This window comes from Saccopteryx bilineata, chromosome 1 (genome assembly GCF_036850765.1).
Source record: "Saccopteryx bilineata isolate mSacBil1 chromosome 1, mSacBil1_pri_phased_curated, whole genome shotgun sequence".
Classification (NCBI taxonomy): Eukaryota; Metazoa; Chordata; class Mammalia; order Chiroptera; family Emballonuridae; genus Saccopteryx; species Saccopteryx bilineata.
This window is the reverse complement of record NC_089490.1, coordinates 94,352,493-94,379,212: the sequence shown is the minus strand read 5'-3', so window position 1 is coordinate 94,379,212 and position 26,720 is coordinate 94,352,493. Positions and strand designations below refer to the sequence as shown.

Sequence of the window (26,720 nt, the reverse complement as noted above, 5' to 3'; positions counted from 1 at the left end):
TCATTTGAAGGCTCAGTAAATAAAGCTATTGATTACATACAATAGGTTAGTTTTAAAATAAGCCTAAGGGTAATAAAACTTACTACATTTCTGCATAATTGTATTGCCTATGTAGAAGCCCAGTGCTCATGTTATTTATTTATTTATTTTTTTAGAGAGGAGAGAGAGAGAGAGAGAGAGAGAGAGAGAGAGAAAGGGGGGGAGGAGCAGGAAGGATCAATTCCCATAGGTGCCTTGACCAGGCAAGCCCAGGGTTTCAAACCAGTGACCTCAACTTTCCTAGGTACTCATGTTATTTAATTACAGCACTAACTGTACTACTTCAAAATAAATTGCAGAGCTGTTAGGTGAGAAAATATATTTCTTCACTTTAAACATTTCAAGGATATTTTTTTAACCTGCAGAGATCACTGTTATTAGAAAAAAAAATGCATGCAGTGAATTTCCTTATACCATTTCCAGAAGATGATTTCAACATGAATCAACAAAAATCGTTGCTTAAAGTAGGTCATTGCTATAGCAACCAGTGGGTGGTTTGGTACACTCCCCGTCACAATGACCTACTTTCCGGCCTGTGCTTGAACAGCTTTATATAACTAGAATTTCTAGTTCTGTGTCTAAAAGAGTCTAAAAAAGGCAATTGTAGGATACAACATAATCCCACCGCTGCTGAAATAAGGCATTATGAATTAACATGTATCATACCAGAATAACACCATCTGGTTCTGCACTTTAGTTTATAAAATAGATCTTATCATATGCTCAACAATGAAAACTACACTTTGATTATCTAAACAAAACAATTCATTGCTGACTCAAGAACTGAATTAAAGAATATAAATTAAGGTAATTAAAACTCCACATAAAATGTCCTCTCTTCTGCATGAAACAACAACAGAGTTAAAATTTTAAAAATTCAAGTTCTGGATATATTAACTATAATAAAGAAAAAATGAAGAGTCTCATTCATTAATCAAAGTCTATGGTGTTTTACTAGAAATTTAAAAATTATAAATAGCAATTTCTCTATAAATTGCATAAATTTTACATATGCTTTATTCTGGTTTGCAACAAACTTAGTACTTTTCTCTGAATTAATCATTACTCATATTGTCGGGGTATTTGAGATATACATTTTCTATGGAGAATAGTTTAATGTTCAATAACAAATATATATTTTAAAAGCAAATTTTGTATTTTGCAAGGCTCTAATGGTAATAAATCAGTGGTATAGACCATGACATAATGTCCCTTTTTATAGCAAATATTTCACAATGCTCTCTTTTAAATTATGAAATGAAAATTCATAGATAATATATTTGTATACACAGTTTTAAAGCATTATATAATGCTCTATCTAATATGATACACGAGAGAGGTCAGTTAGAGAAAGGACATTTATATTTTATTTTATTATTATTTTTTTCCTGTTAACATTTTTATTATTTCAAGGTAACAAGAATTGTATACAAATGACAGTAGACCCTTGCTTCTTTATTTTTATCTAAATAAAAGATAACTCACGATGAATTCTGAAGAAAGAAAAAGAGCTTTGTACATTGAGGGACTATATCTTCCTTCATCGTCTACTTAGAACCAGTAGTTGTGTTGCTGTCATAGAATCGGGAAAGAGGTTGTGATAAATTGGAAGAGGTACATATGCTGCTGTTATCATTTTACCAGCAAACCACCTGCCATGCAATGCATTGATAGCAGCAATGGCTGCAGCAATCAATGGGCACTTAACATACACATTGCCTTGAGCTGAATTTTTGTCAACATAAATATGAATAACTCCTCCATGTTTATTACATTCTTCAATCACATCATCCTTAATCTCTTTATCCCATCCAACTTCTTCTGTTTGATTAAACATGATAGAAAGTTGAAAACACTGTGTTGCAAGAGGTTGAACAGAGGCAGCTGCAGCTAACGCTGAAGCTTCAGTCTGTTGGGAAAGTCTTGTTTGCAAATCTACAACGAAAGAGAATTCTGCCACAGCACCAAATGCCAAAGAACCACTCATTTGTAGAGCTTGTTGTGCTGCTGGTGGGATCTGCAAACCTGTACTCTCAGCAAGTCTTGCCATTAATTGGAGATGACCAGTTGTTCCCAAGTCAATTCCAGTCCTTTTCAGTTCATCACTGCCCAAAAATGAGCTAGCACTGGAAGCATCTGTACGTTCAGTAACATGACCAACTTTCATTGGCCTTTCTGCCAGCTCAAATCCATTAAGTTGTTCCAAAGCTTTCTTGGCACATTCTGAATCAGAAAACATAATAAATCCATATCCCTTGGATCGACCTGTTTCACTATCCTTCATGAGCTGAATACTTTCAATCCTTCCAAAAGGCTCAAAGAGCCCCCTGAAGCATGTCTTCAGTTATGTTAAAGTGCAATGAGTCCACATAAAGCCTCATAGGTCCAGCACTTCCCTTTTGTAAATTGTTTGCCATTGCCGCAGCTCTGTTTTTTTTCTGCCTGTGATGCCTATACTAGGATTGGCACTCCTAAAACGCGTTGGCCAGTTAATCCTATTGCTAGAGGCACTGAGCTAACATCGACAAACTCCATAGAAGCAATTCCCTTGGAACGTCTTGAATTTCTACCAGAAATCATCCTCACATCTTGAACCTTTTCTACTGTAAAGAAAAACTCTTCCAAATCCCTTGGCTGAATTCTTGCTGCCAGTTGCATGCAAAAAACCATCCTTGCATCTCTCCTCAGGAGTCAGATTATCAATGGGTTCCCTCACAGGGCTCTTGTCTTTTCTGAATGGACTTTTGCTTTGGGAGCTTCGTCTGCTTAATGTGATGCTATGAGGCAACCCAATCTTTCCTTGGATGGCCCTGTTAAATTTTGGTCCGGAGTAAGGACTTTGGTAGCGGCCTCTAAATCTGTGGTCTCGACTTCTCGAGCGACTCCATCTCCTTTCTTTGCTTCTACTTTGCTTCCTTTCATGGATTTTGCTCTTTTTCCTTTCTCTATCTCTGCTTTGCTTCCGTTCCTTACTTTTGCTTCTTTTGCGTTCATGACTACGACTTCTGCTCTTGCTTTTTTCCCTCCTTCTGGAATCTTGAAACTCACACTCCAATCACAAGGAGATGTAGAGCTTTCCAAGGAGGCAGAAACTTTGTCTAAAATTTCAAGATAATCCACCTGACTGTCAGAAATGTATATGCTAAGTAGCACATGACAGAAAATTAGGCTACACTCATTACTTATATAGAAGTCATCAAAGCAATGCCCAGAAGGGCAACAGGTAACATTCCAACTTTGTTGCGTAAAAAAACCTGACACTACCTCTTAAAGAATTCTGTGCAACAGCTACAAGTGCAAGTCCTAAACATAATCAATTAGCAGGCAAAGTAAAAGGTAACTCCATCTCCCACAAATGAGACAAAGTTGTGCTCTGCTCATAGATGGTTCATAGCTGGAGGAGAGGCAGCCAACCTCCCTATTTACCTGTTTAAACCCAAACCTTTCTTTACCAAAGGAAAGGATTTGAAAAATTGAAAGCTAATTTCAAAATAAGGTCTTCTTAGGACTTTTTATATGAGTCCCCACCCACATCTGAAGGCAACCCCAGACAGGTAAAAAGACAGCAACATACTAAAACATTCAGAATATACAATCCTCTGCATAAAAGCCCAGACAAAAATCGAAGGATGCATAGAAAGCAGTATATTTCTTGTAAGGTTGGCGGACAATGGGGAAAGGTCAGGCCCGGGAACTTTGGTTGGGACCATCCACAACCAAGTGCGCCAAAAGAAACTTCGCAGGAGCCCTTTGGAAAAAAGTGACCGTCTGCCAGGCAGTGAGATTTCACCCCGTCATATTAGCTCGACCACCCTAGGGACCCTTTAAATATCTCCCACGTGGATCACCACTTGCGACTTGCCTAGCCTCTGTCCCCAGGGCTAGGGAACCTCATCAGGCAGGATGTGCGCTCTGTACTAAATAAAGCCTTTTTTTTTTTTGTATTTTTCTCAAGCGGGAAACGGGGAGGCAGTCAAACAGACCCCCGCATGCGCCCAACCGGGATCCACCTGGCACACCCACCAGGGGGCGATGCTCTGCCCATCCCGGGCATCGCTCTGTTGTGACCAGAGACAGTCTAGCGCCTGAGGCAGAGGCCATGGAGCCATCCCCAGCGCCCGGACCATCTTTGCTCCAATGGAGCCTCGGCTGTGGAAGGGAAAGAGAGAGACAGAGAGGAAGGAGAGGGGGAGGGGTGGAGAAGCAATTGGGCACTTCTCCTGTGTGCCCTGGTTGGGAACCCGGGACTTCTGCACGTCAGGCCGACGCTCTACCACTGAGCAAACCGGCCAGGGTCTTTTTTTTTTTTTTTACAGAGACAGAGAGTCAGAGAGAGGGATAGACAGTCAGGAGCGGAGAGATGAGAAGCATCAATCATTAGTTTTTTGTTGAGCATTGCAACACCTTAGTTGTTCTTTGATTGCTTTCTCATATGTGCCTTGACTGGGGGCCTTCAGCAGACCGAGCAACCCCTTGCTTGAGTCAGTGAGCTTTTGCTAAAACCAGAGAAGCCCGCGCTCAAGCTGGCGACCTCGGGGTCTCGAAGCTGGGTCTTCTGCATCCCAGTCCGACACTCTATCCACTGCGCCACCGCCTGGTCAGGCCAGTAAAGCCTTTTATTATCCCACACTTCGTGGCCCTTCTCAGTGGGGAAAAATACCTTACATTTCTCTATAACAAATAGCAGCTTCAAAGAACATTTGTTAGGTTAACTAAAGAAGGGATATAAAAATCCATACTAATAGTCAAATCCTGTCACCTGATGTGTGGTGGTGCAGTGGATAAAGCCTGGACCTGGAACACTGAGGTCACTGGTTCAAAACCCTGGGCTTGCCTGGTCAAGGCACATATGGGAGTTGATGCTTCCTGCTCCTCCCCCCTGTGTCTCCCTTCTCTCTCTTTCTCCTCTCTCAAATGAATAAATGAATAAATAAATAATTTTAAAAATCCTGTTACTTAAAAGGGACTGTCCAATATCTTTAGTGGCAGTGGAATTTTGTACTGAACATCATTGAAGTAAATGGTCCCCTGGGCTGGTCCTTTGGACTTTTTAGTTATATGGCCTCTGCTGTAAAGGTGTTTTGCTATAACTGGATTTGACCTCTTCCATGTAAGAAGATCTAAATTTTAAATGCAAAGTACTTTTTTTTTGTATTTTTCTGAAGCCAGAAACAGGGAGGCAGTCAGACAGACTCCCGCATGCGCCTGACCGGGATCCATCCGGCACGCCCACCAGGGGGCGATGCTCTGCCCATCTGGGGCATCACTCTAGCGCCTGAGGCAGAGGCCACAGAGCCATCCTCAGCGTCTGGGCCAACTTTGCTCCAATGGAGCCTTGGCTGCAGGAAGGGAAGAGAGAGACAGAGAAGAAGGAGAGGGGGAGGGGTAGAAAAGCAAATGGGCACTTCTCCTGTGTGCCCTGGCCGGGAATTGAACCCGGGACTCCTGCATGCCAGGCCAACGCTCTACCACTGAGCCAACCGGCCAGGGCTGCAAAGTACTTTTTTGCTACGTTCTTCATGGCCATTAGCACTGCTCAACTTGTTTTCATCCTATGGCTGACAGTTCACACTAGAATCAAAGGTGAATTCATGGGAGTAGAGGTGAGATATTGTTAGGCAAGTCTTCTTGTAAGGAGCCTCAAGCATTGCTTCAATATCAATATCATCTGCCATTTTCTCTAAACAACTGTGCGAGCTCCCTGGACCCTGTGTGCGGTGCTCGTATTCAGAAAGAGGGTGGCGGCTGCCACCGCCACTGCTACTGTTAAGCCTCTAGGCCCGGTCAGCGGTACCACCCAGCCCGAATTTCAGGCTCTGAGGGTGGATAGGCCCAAGTGAATCTAAAAGAAACAATGAACTTAGAGAAGCCAGAGCGGGAGTGCAGAAAGGCGGCTTCGGCAGCTCAGACTCCAACTCTGCGACAGTGTCCGCAGACTCCCTGAAATGGCGGCCGCTGTTTTCCCCAAACGTCATTTATATTTTAAAAAGAAGTAACATGTACTTCTATATGTAAATACTTGGGCATAGTACAAGAAGACAATGAATTAGTTTGATGCCTACACCTACATACAAAATCATTTTATTTTATATGATTTGTTTTTTACATACAGAATCATTTTAAAATTCAACAGCCAAAAAAATAGACTGTTACAGTAGTATTACCACTCTGGTTTTCTGTAATGTTTAGAAAGAATTAGTCAAGTTCTAGACAAAACAAAGTAGAATCTTTCTTTGATATACACAGGTGACAAATATACTTCAGGAAAAGCAAGTATCTATTAAAATTGTATAAAGAATCCTAGTTTTTACATATAAAAGTAGATTTAAGCTCTAGATCAGAAAATATAAATAAGTTTTTCACTTATATGAAACATCTGGTAGAATATCTGAAAGATATGCAGATCTCAGGACAACTATTTATTTTAAGAAACTATCTTAAGCATTGCAAGAATTTTTCCACTCTTGGCCTGTCCTCACTAATACCAGCAGCACCCTCTATGATCATTGTGACGAACAAAAATGCTCCCCAAAATTACTAGAACACCTTCTAAGAAGTGATATTGTTCATTAGTCACATCATTTCATTTATTTGAGGGATACAAGATAAATAATATGAGATTCCAATACCCACAGAGCTTAAAATCTAGAAAAGAAATTTGAAATGTATATGAATGTAACAATCTTTTTTTCTTTTTTGTATTTTTCTGAAGCTGGAAACGGGGAGAGACAGACAGACTCCCGCATGCGCCCGACCGGGATCCACCCGGCACGCCCACCAGGGGGTGACGCTCTGCCCACCAGGGGGCGTCGCTCTGCTGCGACCAGAGCCACTCTAGCGCCTGGGGCAGAGGCCAAGGAGCCATCCCCAGTGCCCGGGCCATCTTTGCTCCAATGGAGCCTTGGCTGCGGGAGGGGAAGAGAGAGACAGAGAGGAAGGAGGGGGGTAGGGGTGGAGAAGCAAATGGGCGCTTCTCCTATGTGCCCTGGCCGGGAACCGAACCCGGGTCCCCCGCACGCCAGGCCGACGCTCTACCGCTGAGCCAACCGGCCAGGGCCGAATGTAACAATCTTTTATGGAAGAATGTAACATATAAGGGACACATAGAACATCATTAATATGCTTTAAAATATCAGGACAGAGAAATTTCTGAATTTTTTTCTTTTTTATAGGCGGGGAAAAATGTAGGCAAAAATTTCAAGCATGTGCTGATGGTAGAGAGAGGCCTTGCAGTATTAACATGATTTTAATAGCTGGAGATTGGGAGGGAGAATCACTGGCCACTTGACTATAACTTCTTTAAAGACTGGGACTAGGACTTGTTCACTACTTGCCAATGCTTAGACAATGTTTGACATATACAACTTCAAAAAATATTACCTAAGGCCCTGGCCGGTTGGCTCAGCGGTAGAGCGTTGGCCTGGCGTGCGGGGGACCCGGGTTCGGTTCCCGGCCAGGGCACATAGGAGAAGCGCCCATTTGCTTCTCCACCCCTCCCCCACCTTCCTCTCTTGTCTCTCTCTTCCCCTCCTGCAGCCAGGGCTCCATTGGAGCAAAGATGGCCCGGGCGCTGGGGATGGCTCCTTGGCCTCTGCCCCAGGCGCTAGAGTGGCTCTGGTCGCAGCAGAGCGACCCCCGGGAGGGGCAGAGCATCGCCCCCTGGTGGGCAGAGCTTCGTCCCTGGTGGGTGTGCCGGGTGGATCCCGGTCAGGTGCATGTGGGAGTCTGACTGTCTCTCCCCATTTCCAGCTTCAGAAAAATACAGAAAAAAAAAAAAATTACCTAACAATGAACCAAATAAATAAATAAATAAATAAATAAATAAATAAATAAAAGCAGATGAAAGGGATTTTAAAGATTTGATTCAATAGTCGATAGAGTATAAGAAAAAGAAAATTCTCTGAATGTCTGTTGCACAGGGTATTTTATGTACATTATATTCCTCACAACTTTATAAAGTATAAATTTTAAAGTGATGAATCTGAAACTAATCAAGGACATTTTCCAAAGTAAATCAGCTAAGCAATGAAGTAAAAATTTTAATTTTAATGTGTCTGACTCCAAACTTTTGCACTATATAGTACCATATTCCTACAGGATATATAATAATCTAAAATGCGTTAGAAAATTAGTCTGACAGCCTTAAGGACATAAAGGTGACCAGGATACAGTTTGTGTTTTCTAGATGGAGGACAAGCATGTATGTCAATTAAGATAAAATATGTTAGGTTATACTGAGGTAACAAACAACCCCCAAAACTCAGTGTCTTCAAATAACAAGATTTTTTTCTTCTTCTTCTTCTTTTTTTTTTTTTTGAGAGAGAGGGAGCAACTCATAGTTGCTTGCACTTTAGTTGTACATTCTCAATGTGCCTTGACCAGGGATTGGACTTTGGGCTCAAAATGAGCCAGTTCAAGCCAAGCAACCTTTGGGATTGTGTTGAAGATCTCTCCTTCAAGCCAGTGACCCTGCGCTCAAGCCAGTGACCTTAGGGTTTTGAACCAGTGACCTCAGAATTCTGGGTCTGTGTTCTACCCACTATGCCACCACTGGTCAGGCCCAAAATAACTAAATTTTTTCATTCATGCTATATATCTACTGCAAATTAGCCAAGACATTTTTGCTCACTTTTAATTGGTTAAAGCAGGTCACATGGCTAAACCAGAAGGTAGAAGGCATAAACTTCCTGTAGGAAGTGACAATGAATAATGGTGAACAGTATTATCTACCATAATATCTATACTAACATTGATACATAGGTACCATATGGTGAATTTCTTAATGAAGGATGTATTATGGCAGCACATAAGAAATATATGTGTTTGGGGGTGTGCAGAAGAACGGGAACAAGGGAAAACATTTAAGCAGTGTTGAATCAATAGCTGTTGTTCAAGAGGATAAAGGAGAAAAGGGTAATCAAAGAAGAGAAAACAGTGCCCTTAAATCAAGAAATTCGTAAGAACCTTGGGGGGAGCCTGACTAGGCAGTGGCGCAGTGGATAGAGCACCGGACTGGGACACGGAGGACCCAGGTTTGAGACCCCGAGGTCGCCAGCTTGAGCGTGGGCTCATCTGGTTTCAGCAAAGCTCATCAGCTTGGACTCAAGGTCGCTGGCTTGAGCAAGGGGTTACTCGGTCTGCTGAAGGCCCACCGTCAAGGCACATATGAGAAAAAAAATCAATGAATAAGGTGTCACAACGAAAAACTGATGATTGATGCTTCTCATCTCTCTCCATTCCTGTCTGTCTGTCCCTATCTATCTCTCTCTGACTCTCTCTCTCTCTGTCTCTGTAAAAAAAAAAAAAAAGAAATCTTGGGGGGGCAAGGGAGGCTAGGGGAGAAAACTGGGAGAATGAATATAAGTATCATATTAAATATGGCCAAATTTCAGACAAACCTGTGTAACATGTGCTAAGTCATAGATTTTAAAAAAGGAAGAAAAAAAGAGTAATTTTCAGTATTTCTAAAGTCCTTTTTTTTCCAGATAAAAATTATAATTTTAAGTTATTTTTCCAGCTTCATTGAGATATAATTGATATATAACTAGTCTTTTTCTGAAAGAGAACATTTTCAAATAGGAGTATTAGACCAGAGAAAAGCATTATACATAGATCTGGGACAGCATGCTTTTGAACACATATTGGACAGATTTTATTTAGTTGTACATAAATCCTTTAAAGCCTAGAAATACATCTTATACTTAATTTGGACCTAACTGGGTGGAGCCAAATGCAATGGTTTCTAAAATTAGACAAAGAATAGTAAGAGGTCTAGATTATAAATAGTTTTGTATAATATTTTAGATTAGAGAGGCATACATTACATAAATTGTTAGAGTAAATTGATTCCAGAGATTAAATGATTTTAACCCTTTTAAATCCTATTATTAATTTTAATAACTTTCCTGTATTTTTTAAATATATTGATAGTATCAATACATATTACCTACAAATAATCATGTTTTTGTTTCTTCCTTACCCATTTTTATACCTAGTTCTTGTTTTTCTATTACTACACTGGTTAGGCTTACTAGTACTAGGTTGAATAAAGGTGGTGAGAGTAGGCACCCTTCTCTTATTCCTAATCCTAAAAGAAATGCTTTCAACATTTTACGAAGAATTAACATCAGAGTGAGAAGAATGAAACTTCAGCTCCCCTCCCCTATTTGATTCTCAGAATAGGCCAAGAGGACAGTCTGACTACAGGAACATGGAGACACCAGTTCCAGAACAGTAACTCTAGTTTATGAGTTACTTGCTAGCTTCAGTTCCAGTACCAGGCCAAGATGACTGCAAAGGACCAGCCAGCCATGAAAATAAGGAAGTCCCTTTCTCAGAGAAACCGCACATCTGCCCTCCCTCTAGGAGTACTCCCCTTCCTGAATTCCTCCAACCCCTATAATCTGAGTAAGGGGTCTGAGCTGTTAAGATGGATTTTTTTGAGGACAGGAGTCCCTCCATTTTCTCAAGCTGCTGGTTCTTGAATAAATTTCTTTCCTTTGCACCAGTGCCTGTCTCAAGAATACTGGCTTTTTGTGTCACGGCAGGCAGCCAAAACAATTCAATCTTTCCTTTTCCTTTTTTCTCTCCAGCCTTTTTCATAGACTTCTGTCTAGCATTCCTTTTGTTCATTCAAAGTGAAGGTTGTTCCTTCCATCAGTCCTTCTTTTCCTTTATCTAGTTTTAGGAATACCATCTACGTGCTGATGAATCCAACTTTATACTTTCAGCCTGCACTTCTACTTCGGACTCCAGATTTAGTCATCTCATTTCCTTTGCTATTATCTCTTAAATTTCTATTCAGATTCCAAATGTTCCACCATTACCACCCTTATCCAGGCCACCATCATCTATCCTCAAAGTAAGTATAGTAGCCTCCTAAACGGTCTGCCCTTTTCCTGATACCCATTTTCTACCTAGTCTAAGTAATTGTTTTAAAAGTTAACTCACACCCCGTTCCAATTTTGAATCAAAACAAAAGACTGATGAGACAGAGAAGCAAGAATGGACAAAGAGAGATGGAATGAGGGTAGGTAGGATGGGAAGAGGGTCAGAAAAAAGGGAGAGAAGGAGATAAGAAGAAACAATCAAACTGAAATTTAAGAATCCTAAACCTGATACAGTTTTCAGTAACAAAAAAGGGTTAATTTGATTTAATTACTAGTGAGTTATGAACACACATTCCTCAAACACATTACACAGACACTTGATTTCACAGTTGAAAATTAGAGATGTGTTTATGAATGTTTTTTTTTCTGATAGTATATATACAGAAATCGTTTTATGCTTAGAGAGAGAAATATAAAAAGTGAAATGAAATGAACCCAAAGTATTATCCCAACATTTCTTATTTGGTAAAGAGATTCATTTAGATTCACATTGACTTTTACTCTCTTTAGAGATATTTGAGAGTTAAGAATTAGTAACCTAATAACACAGGACCACACATTCTGATGTATATTCTTTCATTTATACAACCAACATTTGGGCAGCTATATAGGACACACACACAGAGAGAACTGAATCTAGAAATCTACTCCTCAGAGCCTCTAAGTTTAATAAGATGTGCATTCCCACCAGCAGTGCAGGAGGGTTCCCTTTTCTCCACATCCTCACCAGCACTTACGCTGTGTTGTTTTGTTGATGAGCGTCATTCTGACTGGTGTGAGATAATATCTCATTGTGGTTTTAATTTGCATTTCTCTAATGATTAGTGATGTTGAGCATTTTTTCATATGCCTATTGGCCATCTGTATGTCCTCTTTGAGAAATGTCTATTCATTTCTTTCGCCCATTTTTTTTTTTTTTTTTTTACAGAGACAGAGAGAGAGTCAGAGAGAGGGATAGACAGGGACAGACAGACAGGAACGGAGAGATGAGAGGCATCAGTCATTAGTTTTTCATTGCATATTGCAACACCTTAATTGTTCATTGATTGCCTTATCATAGGTGCCTTGACCGCGGGCCTTCAGCAGACCGAGTAACCCCTTGCTTGAGCCAGAGACCTTGGGCTCAAGCTGGTGAGCTTTTGCTCAAACCAGATGAGCCCTCGCTAAAGCTGGCAACCTCGGGGTCTCCAACCTGGGTCTTCCGCATCCCAGTCCGACGCTCTATCCACTGCACCATCGCCCGGTCAGGCTCGCCCATTTTTTGATTGGATTGTTTGTCTTTCTAGTATTGAGTTTTACAAGTTCTTTATAAATTTTGGTTATTAACCCCTTATCAGACGTATTGTCAAATATGTTCTCCCATTGTGTAGTTTGTCTTTTTATTCTGTTCTTACTGTCTTTAGCTGTGCAGAAGCTTTTTAGTTTGATATAGTCCCATTTGTTTATCCTGTCTTTTATTTCACTTGCCTGTGGAGATAAATCGGCAAATATATTGCTGCGAGAGATGTCAGAGAGCTTACTGCCTATGTTTTCTTCTAAGATGCTAATGGTTTTATGGCTTACACTTAAGTCTTTTATCCATTTTGAGTTTATTTTTGTGAATGGTGTAAGCTGGTGGTCTAGTTTCATTTTTTTGCAGGTAGCTGTCCAATTTTCCCAACACCATTTGTTGAAGAGGCTGTCTTTACTCCATTGTATGCTCTTTACCTCCTTTGTCAAATATCAGTTGTCCATAAAAGTGTGGGTTTATTTCTGGGTTCTCTGTTCTGTTCCATTGGCCTGTTCTTATGCCAGTACCAGGCTGTTTTGAGTACAATGGCCTTGTAGTATAACTTGATATCAGGAAATGTGATACCTTCCACTTTATTCTTCCTTTTCAAGATTGCTGAGGCTATTCGTGTTCTCTTTTGGTTCCATATACTGTGGAAAACAGTATGGAGATTCCTCAAAAAATTAAAAATCGAACTGCTTTTTGACCCAGCTATCCCACTTTTAGGAATATACACCAAGAACACCATAGCACTGTTTGAAAAGAAGAAATGCACCTCCATGTTTATGGCAGCATTGTTCACAATAGCGAAGATCTGGAAATAGCCCAAGTGTCCGTCAGTGGACAAGTGGATTAAAAAGCTTTGGTACATATATACTATGGAATACTACTCAGCCATAAGAAATGATGGCATCAGATCATTTATAACAACATGGATGGACCCTGATAACATTATACTGAGCGAATAAGTAAATCAGAAAAAACTAAGAACTATATGATTCCATACATAGGTGGGACATAAAAATGAGACTCAGAGACATGGACAAGAGTATGGTGGTTACGGGGTGGGGAGGAGGAGAGAGAGGGGATTGGGGGAGGGGAGGGGCACAAAGAAAACCAGTTAGAAGGTGACGGAAGACAATTTGACTTTGGGTGATGGGAATGCAGCATAATCAAATGTCAAAATAACCTGGAGATGTTCTCTCTGAACATATGTACCGTGATTTATCAATGTTACCCCATTGAAATAAAAAAACAAAAATCATCAGAATAAAAAAAATGAATAAGATGTGTAAACCTATTATTATACTAATAAATTATAATATTGAAGTCCCCATTGTTAAAGGACATATAAAAGGCAGGCAATTATACTGAGGAAGATTTCTAAAGTTTTACAAAGATATGACTAATCTGCGTTTTTTAGTATCTATTATAGCACTTAATGACAGCAGTTTAGTCTTTACTTAAAGTGCCTTTTAATTTCTGAGGTTAACTCACACTTAGTATAAGGCTATGTCATTTATGCTTTCTTAATCCCTGATTCACATAAAGGCATTTGAAATCTAGGACTTTTACTATTGCTTGTTGTATTTTTAGAAACCACTGCATTTGACACACTAAGAATAGGCCAAAAATAATGTTAAAATCTACTTCTAGGCTTTAGAGTATTAAAATGAAACTAAATAAAATCTGTTCAACACATGCACAAAAACAAGTGACAGAGCTACACATATTGGTTTTCATGATATTACTCTCAGAAAATTTTCTTCTCCTAATAATGATAATTTTACTCTAGATATAATTCAAGTTTTTCAGAGGTGGGACTATAAATCAAAACAAGACAATACAAAACAACAGGAGCACCAAGAAAAAAAAAAGGTTTATTAGAGATGAAACAAGTACCCAGATCTTGGTTTCTAAACATCTTTCTCCAATAAGAAGATACAGGGTTCTACAGAGCAGCGGCTGATTCCAGGGCTGAGCAAGGAAAACATATCAGGAGTATCTCATGATGTCAAAAAGTCAAAAAGAGCTCCAGAGAAATAAGATGAGTATATGTCAAAATACCAGATGGGTGCCAAAACTGGAACAATTTAAACAACAAAATAAACAGTAACAGTAATAGATTATAACAAAACAAACAAACAAACAAACAAACAAACCCAACCAAACACAAATACTCATGAACCCCTATTTTTAGAAACAAATTATTGAATAATTAAATAAATGGCGGGGTACGGGGGGACGAACAACTTCATTACAGAAGAATTCCAACTAATGAATATAGAAGGAATGAAAACATCATGATTAGAATAGCACATAATAACTGCTTCAGGCAAATCCACGAATGAATACTAAAATTAATGTCTGAAAGTATAAAGAGAAAGAGGATATTTACAGCATCAAAGTATACTAAAATATATATTAATTACAAAGAAAAAAAATAGTAGTTTTACAGTGGAGAAATCTGGCTGACAGGTACTATCTTAACCACATGATCAAGACTAATAATCACCAGTATAAGACATATAGATACCATGTCCTCCTGATAGAAGGTCATATCATCTATGAAATTTTAAAAAAATGCATAACCTCAATCTAATTATGAGAAAACATCATATAATTGGGGGACATCCTACAAAATGCCTGACAAGTCCTTTTAAAAGTCTCAAGGTCATGAAAAACCAGAAAAGACTGAGAAATTGTCATCAGCCAGAGGAAATTAAGGAGACATGACAACTAAATACTATATGGAGTTCTGGAATGAACTCTCAAACGAAGAAGACATCAGTGGAAAAACTGGTGAAACCCAAGTAAAGTTTGTAGTTTAGTTAATGTTATTTTACCAAGGCTTATCTCTTAATTTTGATAATTTTACTAAAGTTATATATGGTATTAACATTAAGAGATTTTGGGTAAAGGGTATATGGTAACTCTATATTATTTCTGCACCTCTTCTGTATGCTTAAATTATTTCAAAATAAAAACAAGTCAAAACAAAAGTAGATGAATCAAAACATCACATATTGAAGTAAACAGGTTTGGAAGTTCTTTTCTACATCAATATTATTTCCACCTCTCTACCATGGTAGTAACCACTTAAATAGTTCCATGCATGCATTTATTCCTTTAACAAATAAACACTTAAGTGCCTTCTATGTGCCAGGTATATATTACAGAGAAAAATAAAGTAGGAAATGCCAAGTATGGGGGAAGGAGATTGCTGTTTCATGGGTTGATTAAAGAAGATTTCATTAATAAGGTGATATTTAACAGCGTTCTGAAATAAGGTAGTAAGCCATGTGGATACTTTGGAAAAGGAACAGCAAGTGAAAAGGTGCCTAGATATTCAATGATGTGTTGGAGAAACACCAAGATGGCCAGCGTGGTTGCAGTACAGTAAGGGACAAGTGGATGGCAAAAATAAGATGAGGTAAGCAAATTATTTAGAGTCTCCTTGGCCATTATAAGGGCTTTCTTTGGTTTCTATGCCAAGAGAAATGGAAAGCAACAAGAAAGTTATGAGCAGAAGTGACATGAGGTTTTAAAAAGTAATTTTGACTATTTGTGAGGAACTGGGTGGGGACAGAGAAACCAACTAAGAAATTATAGCAGTTATCCAGGTAAGAAATGATGATGGCTTAGGCCAGGCTGTACTCAACGAAGGGGATGAGATGTGAATGAATTCTGGATATATTTTTAAGGCAAAACCTATAGGAATACTTGATAGATTAAATATGAGGTATGAGACAAAGAGAGGAGTCAAGGTTGATTCCAAATTCAGAGCATAAAATTGCTACTTACTGAGATGGAAGAATGCAATATGAAGAACTTCTGGGATTTGGGCTTCTGTTTTATTGTTTGTTTCAAGGAGTGTAAATAAAGTGTTTCGTATTAATTTTTGTTCACATTTATTATTTCCTTTCTTCTACTTTGATATTATTATTGCTTTGAACAGTTACTATTCATTACTAGTGCACTACTATTCATTACTAGATACATTACTAGTGCTCTTTATATCTTTTTGCATCTCTGTATTTCTACCTAGAATAATTTTTTTTTGCTTGACAAACCCCTTTTAGAATATCCTTCCTATTTGATCTACTCCTAGATGATTTTCTCTCCTCTCCTTCTGGGATTTCAATACAAATATTCTAAACCTCTTTGCCATATCTTATATATCTCTCACACTCTTTTCTGTATTTTCTATCCTAATGTCTCTCTGTGCTTCGAGTCTGGTTATTTTCTTCTAAACTACCTTCAGTTCACTAATTCCTTCCTCAGCTATATCTAATCTGTTAAACTTATTCATTGTCATCAATTTCAGCTATTATAGTTTTCATTTCTAATATTCTCATTTATTTTTATGTCTCTCTGCCAAAATTCTCTCTAATCCAATTTCTTAAAAATACTAATCACAACTGTTTTAAAGTCCATGATTGATAACTCTAAAATCTGGATCTCTTCTGGGTCTGCTTTTGTTTTTTTCCCCTCTTGGTTTTAGCAATTTCTTGTCTTTTAGTATGCCTCGTTATTTTTGCTTGTGTGCTGCTGGACATTATGTACATAAAAAAACTATATCTTCTTTTAGAGAATTATTAACTTTTGCTTGTGGCAGGTTCCTAAAATGCAGCTGATACCATTAATCAAACAGTGAGGGAGCTAATTTAAGGTTGAACTTCAGTGCTTGAATAGGCTTTTTTATTCAAACCATACTCCCATGATATTGTCCTTTAAAAGTCCCAACCCAAAGCTGAGAGTAATTTCCAGGATCTTCCTTCTTTGGCAGGCTCTGTACTCATTTTCTCCTTCCAGTTCCATAAGTCTACTGCAATTATGCTTAGTTCTTAGCCCTCATTCTAACTTTCAGAATTGACTTCTGCATTAAGCACAGGAATAAATGCCAGGTTCAATTCTCTTGGTTTCTTTATTCTCTTAGATCTTAGCCCCACTAATTCTTACTGTTTTTGCACCTCTCTGATGACCAGATTATTCACAAATATTTTTCAGCTTCTCTAGATATTTTTAGCAGTTAAATTAGTCTAAGACAATCAGATTAGCCTTTTCCAGAAGTAGAAATGCTCAGGAGTTCAGTTTTATACATATTTAATTTGAGGTATTCATTTGATATCCAAGTGGACTTGTTAACTATCAAATTATATATGCAACTTTGAAATTCAGGAAAGACATCTTGATAGTTAAATATAAACTTAGGATTCATTGCATAAATGGTAGCAATAGCTATAAGACTAGACATATTGATGTCTATAAGACTAGATAGATGGAAGAAAAAAAAAGTTGTAGAAGGGAAGCACTCAGGAAAGTGAGGAGAGAAGAAAAAAGTGGTGATCTTTAGATACAGAGATGGGGTGACACACAGAGGGGCACAGAAGAGCACATACTTTCTAAAATAAAAGGAAATAAGAATGGAAAGAGATAAAGAAGCTGAAAAAAAGTGAGAATAAAGGAGAAAGTATAAGGAGATTTAGGAAGAAAGATGGCAAAAGGAGGGAAGTTGGGAAGAAGGAAAGTAGGACCTCAGATGGCACACACACACAAAACATGAGACAAAGTAAGGAAGACAGGTTGGCAGAAAGGATAAACCTTTGTAAGAGAGACTTTTTTTTTTTTTTTTTTTACAGAGTCAGAGAGAGGGACAGACAGACAGGAATGAAGAGATGAGAAGCATCAATTATTAGTTTTTCGTTGTGCATTGCGACACCTTAGTTGTTCACTGATTGCTTTCTCATATGTGCCTTGACCACGGGCCTTCAGCAGACCGAGTAACCCCTTGCTCGAGCCAGTGACCTTGGGTCCAAGCTGGGTGAGCTTTGCTCAAACCAGATGAGCTCGCGCTCAAGCTGGCAACCTCAAGGTCTCGAACCTGGATCCTTGGCATCCCAGTCCGACACTCTATCCACTGCGCCACCGCTTGGTCAGTGTAAGAGAGACTTTTGAAAGGAAGACAACCAGCCTTTGGAAGGGCAAACTAACCAATCTTAGAAAGGACAGGTATCGGCCCTGGCCGGTTGGCTCAGCGGTGGAGCGTCGGCCTGGCGTGCGGGGGACCCGGGTTCAATTCCCGGCCAGGGCACACAGGAGAGGCGCTCATTTGCTTCTCCACCCCCGCCCCCTCCTTCCTCTCTGTCTCTCTCTTCCCCTCCAGCAGCCAAGGCTCCATTGAAGCAAAGATGGCCCAGGTGCTGGGGATGGCTCCTTGGCCTCTGCCCCAGGCGCTGGAGTGGCTCTGGTCGCGGTAGGGCACGACCCGGAGGGGCAAAGCATCGCCCCCTGGTGAGCAGAGCTTCACTCCCCTGGTGGGCGTGCCGGGTGGATCCCGGTTGGGCGCGCCGGGTGGATCCCGGTTGGGCGCATGCGGGAGTCAGTCTGACTGTCTCTCCCCGTTTCCAGCTTCAGAAAAATACAAAAAAAAAAAAAAAAAGAAAGGACAGGTATCTGTATGTCAATTAGGAATAAAGGAAGGAGGAAGGATTAAAAAAAAAAAAGAAAGGGTCGAATGGAAGGGAAAGAAAGGGGAAGACAGACACTTGGGTGAGGAGAGTCGATAGGAAATTAGTATGATGGCTCTAAAGAACAAGAGCAACATGAGCCCTGGCTGGATAGCTCAGTTGGTTAGAACATCATCCTGAGGGGCAGAGATTGCCTGTTTGGCTCCTGGTGAGGGCACATCCAGAAACAACTCATTTGTTCCTGTCTCTTTCTCTCTCTTCCTTTCTCTGTCACTTTAAAAAAAAAAAGCAAATAAAAGAATAAAAATAATTCAATTAAGACAGTATCTGATATGTTATTTTCAATGATTGGAAGAGAGAAACATCACTTAAATTTCAAACAAGAGGGTCTGGACCTGTCATGGACCACAAACAAATTCCAATTGCATGTGTTTCCACATCTGAAAAAAAGTAATGTTCCTTGACCATAGAGATGTTATGTAATTATACGAAAAAATACTCTAAATGGAGAAAAAAAACCCAGAAACTTTCTCAATGAACTAACTGTGTGAACTACATCATCTTATTTAGGTAAAAAGTCACACTTAGGCCTATATTAACTTCTACTATATTGTCCACTGGTGGTATGGTTCATGCCACTTTTATGGGTATTTTTTAATAGTAAATTAGTAGTGACTGATAAATATAGAAAAACATACCTAAAGCACTTTCATTCATTCTTTCTTTAAATCAACACTTGAGCATTCTCTTGAGATACAAAAATAAACATGGAACTCCCATCCTAGTGTCTCTCAAATTTAACAAAAATAAGGTATAAAAACTATTATATTACTTATCAAACTGTATTTTTAAAGTTCATGGCAATAAGAAAACACAAAGGAATCAAATCTGTCAGGGAGGACCAGAAGATTTCAGAGATGATGTTGGACATGGGTCTTTTACTATCACAGCGTTCCACTTTTTTATAGCAGTGAAAGATAATCTTCAACAAAAATATCAGATAATCTTCTGGAATTGAATTATGTTAATCAAGTATATGTAATTTAGGTTTCCAAATCATCTTTGTCTATTTTTAGACAGCATTGCAAGGTGACCTCAAAAGGACAAAATCGGGTAGGACATTTGGGGGCTTTAGGGGACTTACATTGAATTAGATAAAATCTATTAAGCAGTTATAAAAGGCAAATGTTTTAGAGAGCTATATATAGTGTGGGGCAAAAGTAGGTTTATAGTTATAATGCAAATAATATAATAATAAATAAGAATAAGCTTTCATGTACTCACAACTGTAAACCTTCTTTTGTCCCATCCTGTACAATGGTTTTCCATAGTCAGATCATCTAAAAGATATTTCTTTTCTAAAAAATATTTATTCATAAATGCTGAAAATTATACTTTTTGACCTATGACTTAAATTACATACAGTTATCTCAAGTTTGCCAGAGTGCTCAAATAAGACTGCCAGAGACAGAGAGAAAGAAGAAAAAAAGAACTCCAGGTCATAGAAGGTGAATCACATAACTATAATGTAATTAGATTAGTTCATGGAATCATGTTTTATTTCTAATTTTTTCATTAAACGTATTTGTGGATTGTATCCATGTCACTGTGTATAGGTGCAGTTAGTTCCTTTTTATGGTATTCCACAATTTATCTATTTTACTGTTAGTGAACACTTGGGTTGTTTCTATTTGGGGCTACTCCAAATAATGCTGCTATGAATATAATGTACATTCATTTACACGTTCCTGAACTTCTACTGAGTATGTACATACTTCGTAGGAAAACAGTTGGGTTATTGTTAAAGTAAAGACTCAACATAGTTTCCCAAAATGTTAACTGTTCACACTCTCAATAGCAGTGTATGCAAGTTCTTGCTGTTCTGTATTTTCATCAGTACTTTGTATTGCCAGACCTTTTAATTTTATCCAATCAATCCAGAGCTTTGTAATAGTATTTTGTTGTGATTTTAACTTATATTTTCTAAATATTTAATGTAGCTGGGCAAGTTCTGCCATGGTTTAGGCTATCTGGATGTTCTCTCTTGTGAAATGCCTATTCTAATTCTTGCTTATTTTTCTATTGAGTTCAAATATCTCCTCCCACTGGCTTCTCATTGGCTTGCCTTTTTACTATCTTATTCCCATTTTTCATAAACAGAAATTTTAATTTTAATGAAGTTAAATTTATCAGTTCTCCTCTTATAGTTAATGCTTGTGTGTGCACACAGGTACATGTGTGTGATAACACACGTCCTGTTTAGGAAATTTTTGCCTCTTCTAAACTCATGGAGATTCCTACATTTCTTTTTTCTCTCTCTAATGTAGTGATACCTTTTAAACTTTTATTATGAAGTATTTCAGATGGATTATAACTCTAAATGTGAAAGGCAAGCAATAGCCTGACCTGTGGTGGCACAGTGGATAAAGCATCGACCTGGAACACTGAGGTTGCTGGTCTGAAACCCTGGACTTGCCTGGTTAAGGCACATATGGGGAGTTGATGCTTCTTGCTCCTTCCCCCTTCTCTCTCTCTCTAAAATGAATAAATTTTATAAAAAAGGCAAGCAATGAAGCTTCTATTTTTTAAAATTAAATTTATTGGGGTGACACTGGTTAAAATAATTATACAGGTTTCAGGTGCCCAATTCTATAACACAACTTCCTACATGTGCTCATTTTTGTCTCTTTCTGCTATCACCATCCTATGCTAAGATAACTAGCTTTCTATGACCGCTTAGTGTCAAGGCCCAATACCAACCAACTAGAATTTCTGTATCCCTTTCCAAACTTCCAAATTGGTACAGTGTGGGTCAAGTATTGATTCTATTTTTTTTTTTTTTTTTTTGGTGACAGAGTCAGACAGAGGGACAGATAGGGATAGACAGACAGGAAGGGAGAGAGATGAGAAGCATCAATTCTTTGTTGCAGCACCATAGTTGTTCATTGATTGTTTTCTCATGTGTGCCTTGACCAGTGGGCTACAGCAGACTGAGCGACTCCTTGCTTGAGCCAGCAACCTTGGGCTCAAGCTGGCGACCTCGGGGTCTTGAACCTGGGTCCTCCACATCCCAGTCCGATGTTCATTCTACAGCGCCACCGCCTGGTCAGGCAGGTATTGATTCTAGATCCAATAAAATGCCCACAGGAGAAAGGAAAAGTTGATCATAGAGTCATAAGCTACTAAAGTGGAAGTGAATTTGTCCTTTCAGTAAGGGTTTTCATGTGGGCAGTCTAAGGTTTGGACTGCACAGGTGCCCTGAGATAGCTGCATACAGACTCTGCCTACTCTCCAAAGCTCCCAACCCAAAAGACTTTACAGGTGAATTCTAGCAAACCTTTATGGAACACAGAATTCCTATTATTTATACTGTCAGGGGATATAAAAAGGATATAAAGTTAACAATTTATTTTATAAGGCTAATACAACCCCATTAACAAACCTAATAAAATTAACTCCCAAAGCAACACTCAATAAATTACTTACTTTTGAGATACCAAAGTTTATGTATAAATATGCAACATATTCATATGCATTTACATTTTCATATTTTTAAACTATTACCAATAGTATATTTCTTAGGAGTGATAGTGTAAGATACTTTCTTTGTATTGTTTGATTTATAATCATTACATTTTTCATCAGAAAGAATTAACATTTTAAGCACTGAATAGCCTAGAAACAGACCTCAAAATATTAAAATTTTATTGTATGATTAACATTTCAGTGGGGCTACTATTCAATTCATAGTGTCATTCTGGGAAGAAAAGTTAGAGCTCAACAGCAGTATCAATATAAATTCTATATAAAACAAAAAATTTTATGTACAAATAAAAATATAAATGTATTAAAAACATAAACATTTATATTGTCTTTCAGTGGGAAAGGCCCTTTGAAGCTTATCATTAATGATATAAACCACAAATGTTTGAGTATAAAAAGTTTAAAATGTATATATTTTTTAATTTTTTTTAATTTATTTTTTATTTTTTATAGAGACAGAGAGAGAGAGAGATAGGGACAGACAGATAGGAACGGAGAGAGATGAGAAACATCAATCATCAGTTTTTTGTTGCGACACCTTAGTTGTTCATTGATTGCCTTCTCATATGTGCCTTGACCGTGGGGCTACAGCAGACCGAGTAACCCCTTGCTCCAGCCAGCGACCTTGGGTCCAAGCTGGTGAACTTTGCTCAAACCAGATGAGCCCGCGCTCAAGCTGGCAACCTCGGGGTCTCGAACCTGGGTCCTCTGCATCCCAGTCTGACGCTCTATCCACTGCGCCACCACCTGGTCAGGCGTATGTTTTTTTAAAGATCATATTGTCATTCCTTTTTCAGTGTTCTCAGAATTTCCCTATTTTTAATTATCATCTCACAAAGGATTATTTCCAATTACATATACATATCTATTCCAACTTCCCTTTCTAGCTTCAGTCCTTTCTAACCAATTGCACCTGGATATTCTGCTGTTACTCTAACTTTGATACATCTTAAAACAAGCGTATATCATCCTAACCCCCAAACTAACCCCTTCTGACTTTATGTCTCCTTCCCTGGGATCTCAAACTTGGAATCATCATTGTCTCCTCCTTTTCTAAAACCTCCCATATATGTCACCAAATCATTTTTTTGTATTTCCCTTTAATTTCAATCTTTCCTTTCTATTCCCACTATAATCATCTAAACTTATGACTCATTACAAAAAAGTTACACCAAACCCTATAATAAAAACGGTATTTTAGCCTGACCTGTGGTTGGCGCAGTGGATAAAGCGTCGACCTGGAAATGCTGAGGTTGCCGGTTCGAAACCCTGGGCTTGCCTGGTCAAGGCACATATGGGAGTTGATGCTTCCAGCTCCTCCCCCCTTCTCTCTCTCTGTCTCTCCTCTCTCTCTGTCTCTCCCTCTCCTCTCTAAAATGAATAAATAAAAAATAAAAAAAAAGTATTAAAAAAAAAGTAACTACTTATAAAAAAAAAAAACAAAACAAAACAAAAAAAAAAACGGTATTTTAACCACCAAATTAGAATATGACCACCCATTATGTTTTTCTAATGCGTTTTATTTTTAGATTTTTAAAAAAATTATTTATTTTAAAGAGAGGAGAGAGAAAAAGTGGGGGGCAGGGGTAGGGAGGAATGGGAAGCATCAACTCATAGCTGCTTCTTGTATGTGCCTTGACCAGGCAAGCCCGGGGCTCTGAACCAGCTACCTCAGCATTCCAGGTCAACAACAGATCCACGGTGCCACCAGAGATCGGGTCCATTATATGTTAATACCAATAACAGGAACGGCCAGTTCATTCTCTAGCACAGGCGTCCCCAAACTGCGGCCCCCTGAGGCCATTTATCTGGCCCCCAACGCACTTCCAGAAGGGGCACCTCTTTCATTGGTGGTCAGTGAAAGGAGCACTGTATGTAGCGGCCCTCCAACGGACAGTGAACTGGCCCCCTGAGTAAAAAGTTTGGGGACCCCTGCTCTAGCACATATACACTACAGCACAGTAATATAATTTAAATCATCCTATTTACAGTCTTTTCATTCCTGCTGGCCCATATCACTTAAAACAGCAAACAAAACAAAACCAAAAAAACTCCAACAACAACAAAACAGCATCATTAAGATACTTAGTTTGCTGTTATTGCTGTTACTGAGAAGACAGAGCTGGGATTAAATAAAAATGGCAAAAATATCTAGTCAACAGAATTCCATTTACAAAAGAGCATTTTTTTTTCTTTCACCTCTAGGAAACTCTAATATCTAATTAAAACAAATGCAAACCAAATAAAAGTATATAAGAATTAATTTTAAAATGTCAAAATTTAAAAATCTAGTTACATCTTTTACATTACTATAATTATTTTTGCTATTACCGTTATAGAAACTATGCAATCCCGCTATATCCTCTGTAAAACATACAGAGGCCACACTGACTAATGGCCATGACTCATTTAACTTGAGACAAGCAGGCTATTGTTTTCTAATACATCTGATTTCTATTCCAATTAGTGAAAGTTCTAGGTATGTCAAGACTCAGTTGTACTACTCAAACCTGTTTATGCCAGTTGAACTTATTGTAACCACATGATTTAATTAAATCGTTTATACACCAATTATGTGAGTGTAAAAAGAAAGCTGTTTTATTGAAAACTAAGTTGAATGCTTCAAAAAGGCTTGATAAAAGGTGAATCACTAAAAGAGTTTCTAATTATTGTGGATAAAACTTATACTAGATCAGAAGAAAAATACACACTGAAGAAACTCTCCTCATTTATTTCACAAGGGTGTTTAAGGTTGTAATCAACTTTAGAGAAAATGATAGGCAACATCAGGCTATGGGTGTAATTTATGCATGAAAGCCAACATGAAACTTCATCAACAAAATCAGAATATTTATTAATATATTCAATCCACAGGTACATACTGAACACCTACCAGGAGCCAAGTGTTGTTCTAGGGCAGCAGTTCTCAAACTTTTGATCTCAGTACCCTTTACATTTTTTTTTTTTTGAGAGAGAGAGAGACAAAGAGAGAAAAGGAAGGAGAGAGAGAAGCATCAACTCATAGTTCCACTTTGCTTCTCATTTGAGCCCTGATTGGTGCTTGAACCAGCAACTTTGGGGATTGAGCTAGGGCCCTTGGGATAAAGCTGGTGATCCCAGAATTGGTGACTCCATGATGGAGCCAGCTCAAGCCAGCAACCCTGAACTTGAGATGGCAACCCCAGCACTTTACCTACTGTGCCACTGGCTAGGGCAGGACTCTTCTCATTCTTAAAAATTACAGAGTAATCCCAAAGAGCTTTGTCTTACAGGTAATATTTATAATATTTATCAATATGTATGTGATAAATTAAAGCTGAAAAAAATTTGAAACACAAGAATATACCAGCACATATTCCATTAGCAATGATGTGACCACTTACGTAACTTCTGGAAATTAAGACTGTACCCATGTGAGAGAATGACAGTAAGAAAATCAAATAATGTATTAGTGTTATTATGAAAATAGTTTTGACTTTACAGATACCCAGTCTCAGGGACCCATATGTGTCCCTGGACCATCCACTGTCACTGGGCTGAGGAACCAGTAATAAATAATGATGAACCAATAATGAATCAACCTCTCTTATGTAATTTAATGAAGTAAGACAATAAAGAAGTAAATCAATAAATACATAAATTCAGATAGTGATAAATGCCATAAAAAAACAGGAGGGGCAAAAAGAAAGTGAAAAGTAGAGGTGTAGGGAAGGAGTAGGAGTTATTACTCTACATAGGATGGTCAGAAAAGGCCTCTCTGAAAAAGGATGTTGAAGAAATGAGCCCTAAGGTCTGAAGCAACAATGCTCTGGGTAGAGAAACAGAAAATGCAAATACCCTGGAAGTCACTAGAAGATGTTGAGCATAGGAATGAATTAATCTAATTAAGATTTAAAAAATATGACTCTGGGCCTTGGATGGTGGCTCAGTGGATAGAGCATTGGCCTGGCATATGGACATCGTGGGATTGATTCCCAGTCAGGGCACACAGGAAAAGCGACTATCTGCTTCTCCCTCCTCTCCTTATCCCCTTTCTCTCCCTCTTCCCCTCCCACAGCCAGTTGCTTGATTAGTTTGAGCATGACCCCAGGCACTGAGGATGGCTCAGATGATCCAAGTGTGTCAGCCTTAGGTGCTAAACATAGCTTGATATTCCAGCACTGGCCCCAGACAGGGTTGCCGGCTGGATCTTGACTGGGGCACATGTAGGATTCTGCCTCACTATCTCCTCTCCTCTCGCCTAAATGGGAAGGCAGGTATAAAAATGAAAATAGAGAAATTAGGAGGGTATTGCAGTAGTCCTGCAAAAAATGCTGGTGAATTGGACAGCATGATAACAGTGGGAGGGTGAGAGTTGAATGGATATGGAAGTTATTTTGAAAGAAAAGCCATAATAATTGCGGAAGGACTAGACATGAAGTTGTGAGGAAAAAAGAAATGAAGAAAAGATGGCTCCTAGGTTTTTGCAGAGTAATGAGGTGAATGTTGCCACTTATTATGATTTAGAGA

At 38.7% G+C, this 26,720-nt stretch overlaps 1 protein-coding gene and 1 pseudogene across 4 annotated transcripts in view; both read right to left on the bottom strand.

Moving 5' to 3' along the window:
• Positions 1-26,720, bottom strand: part of LOC136325534 (cryptochrome-1) — a 73,507-nt gene that overhangs the window by 31,521 nt on the left and 15,266 nt on the right. The window lies entirely within an intron of this gene.
• Positions 1,578-5,741, bottom strand: LOC136319962 (RNA-binding protein 39-like; annotated as a pseudogene).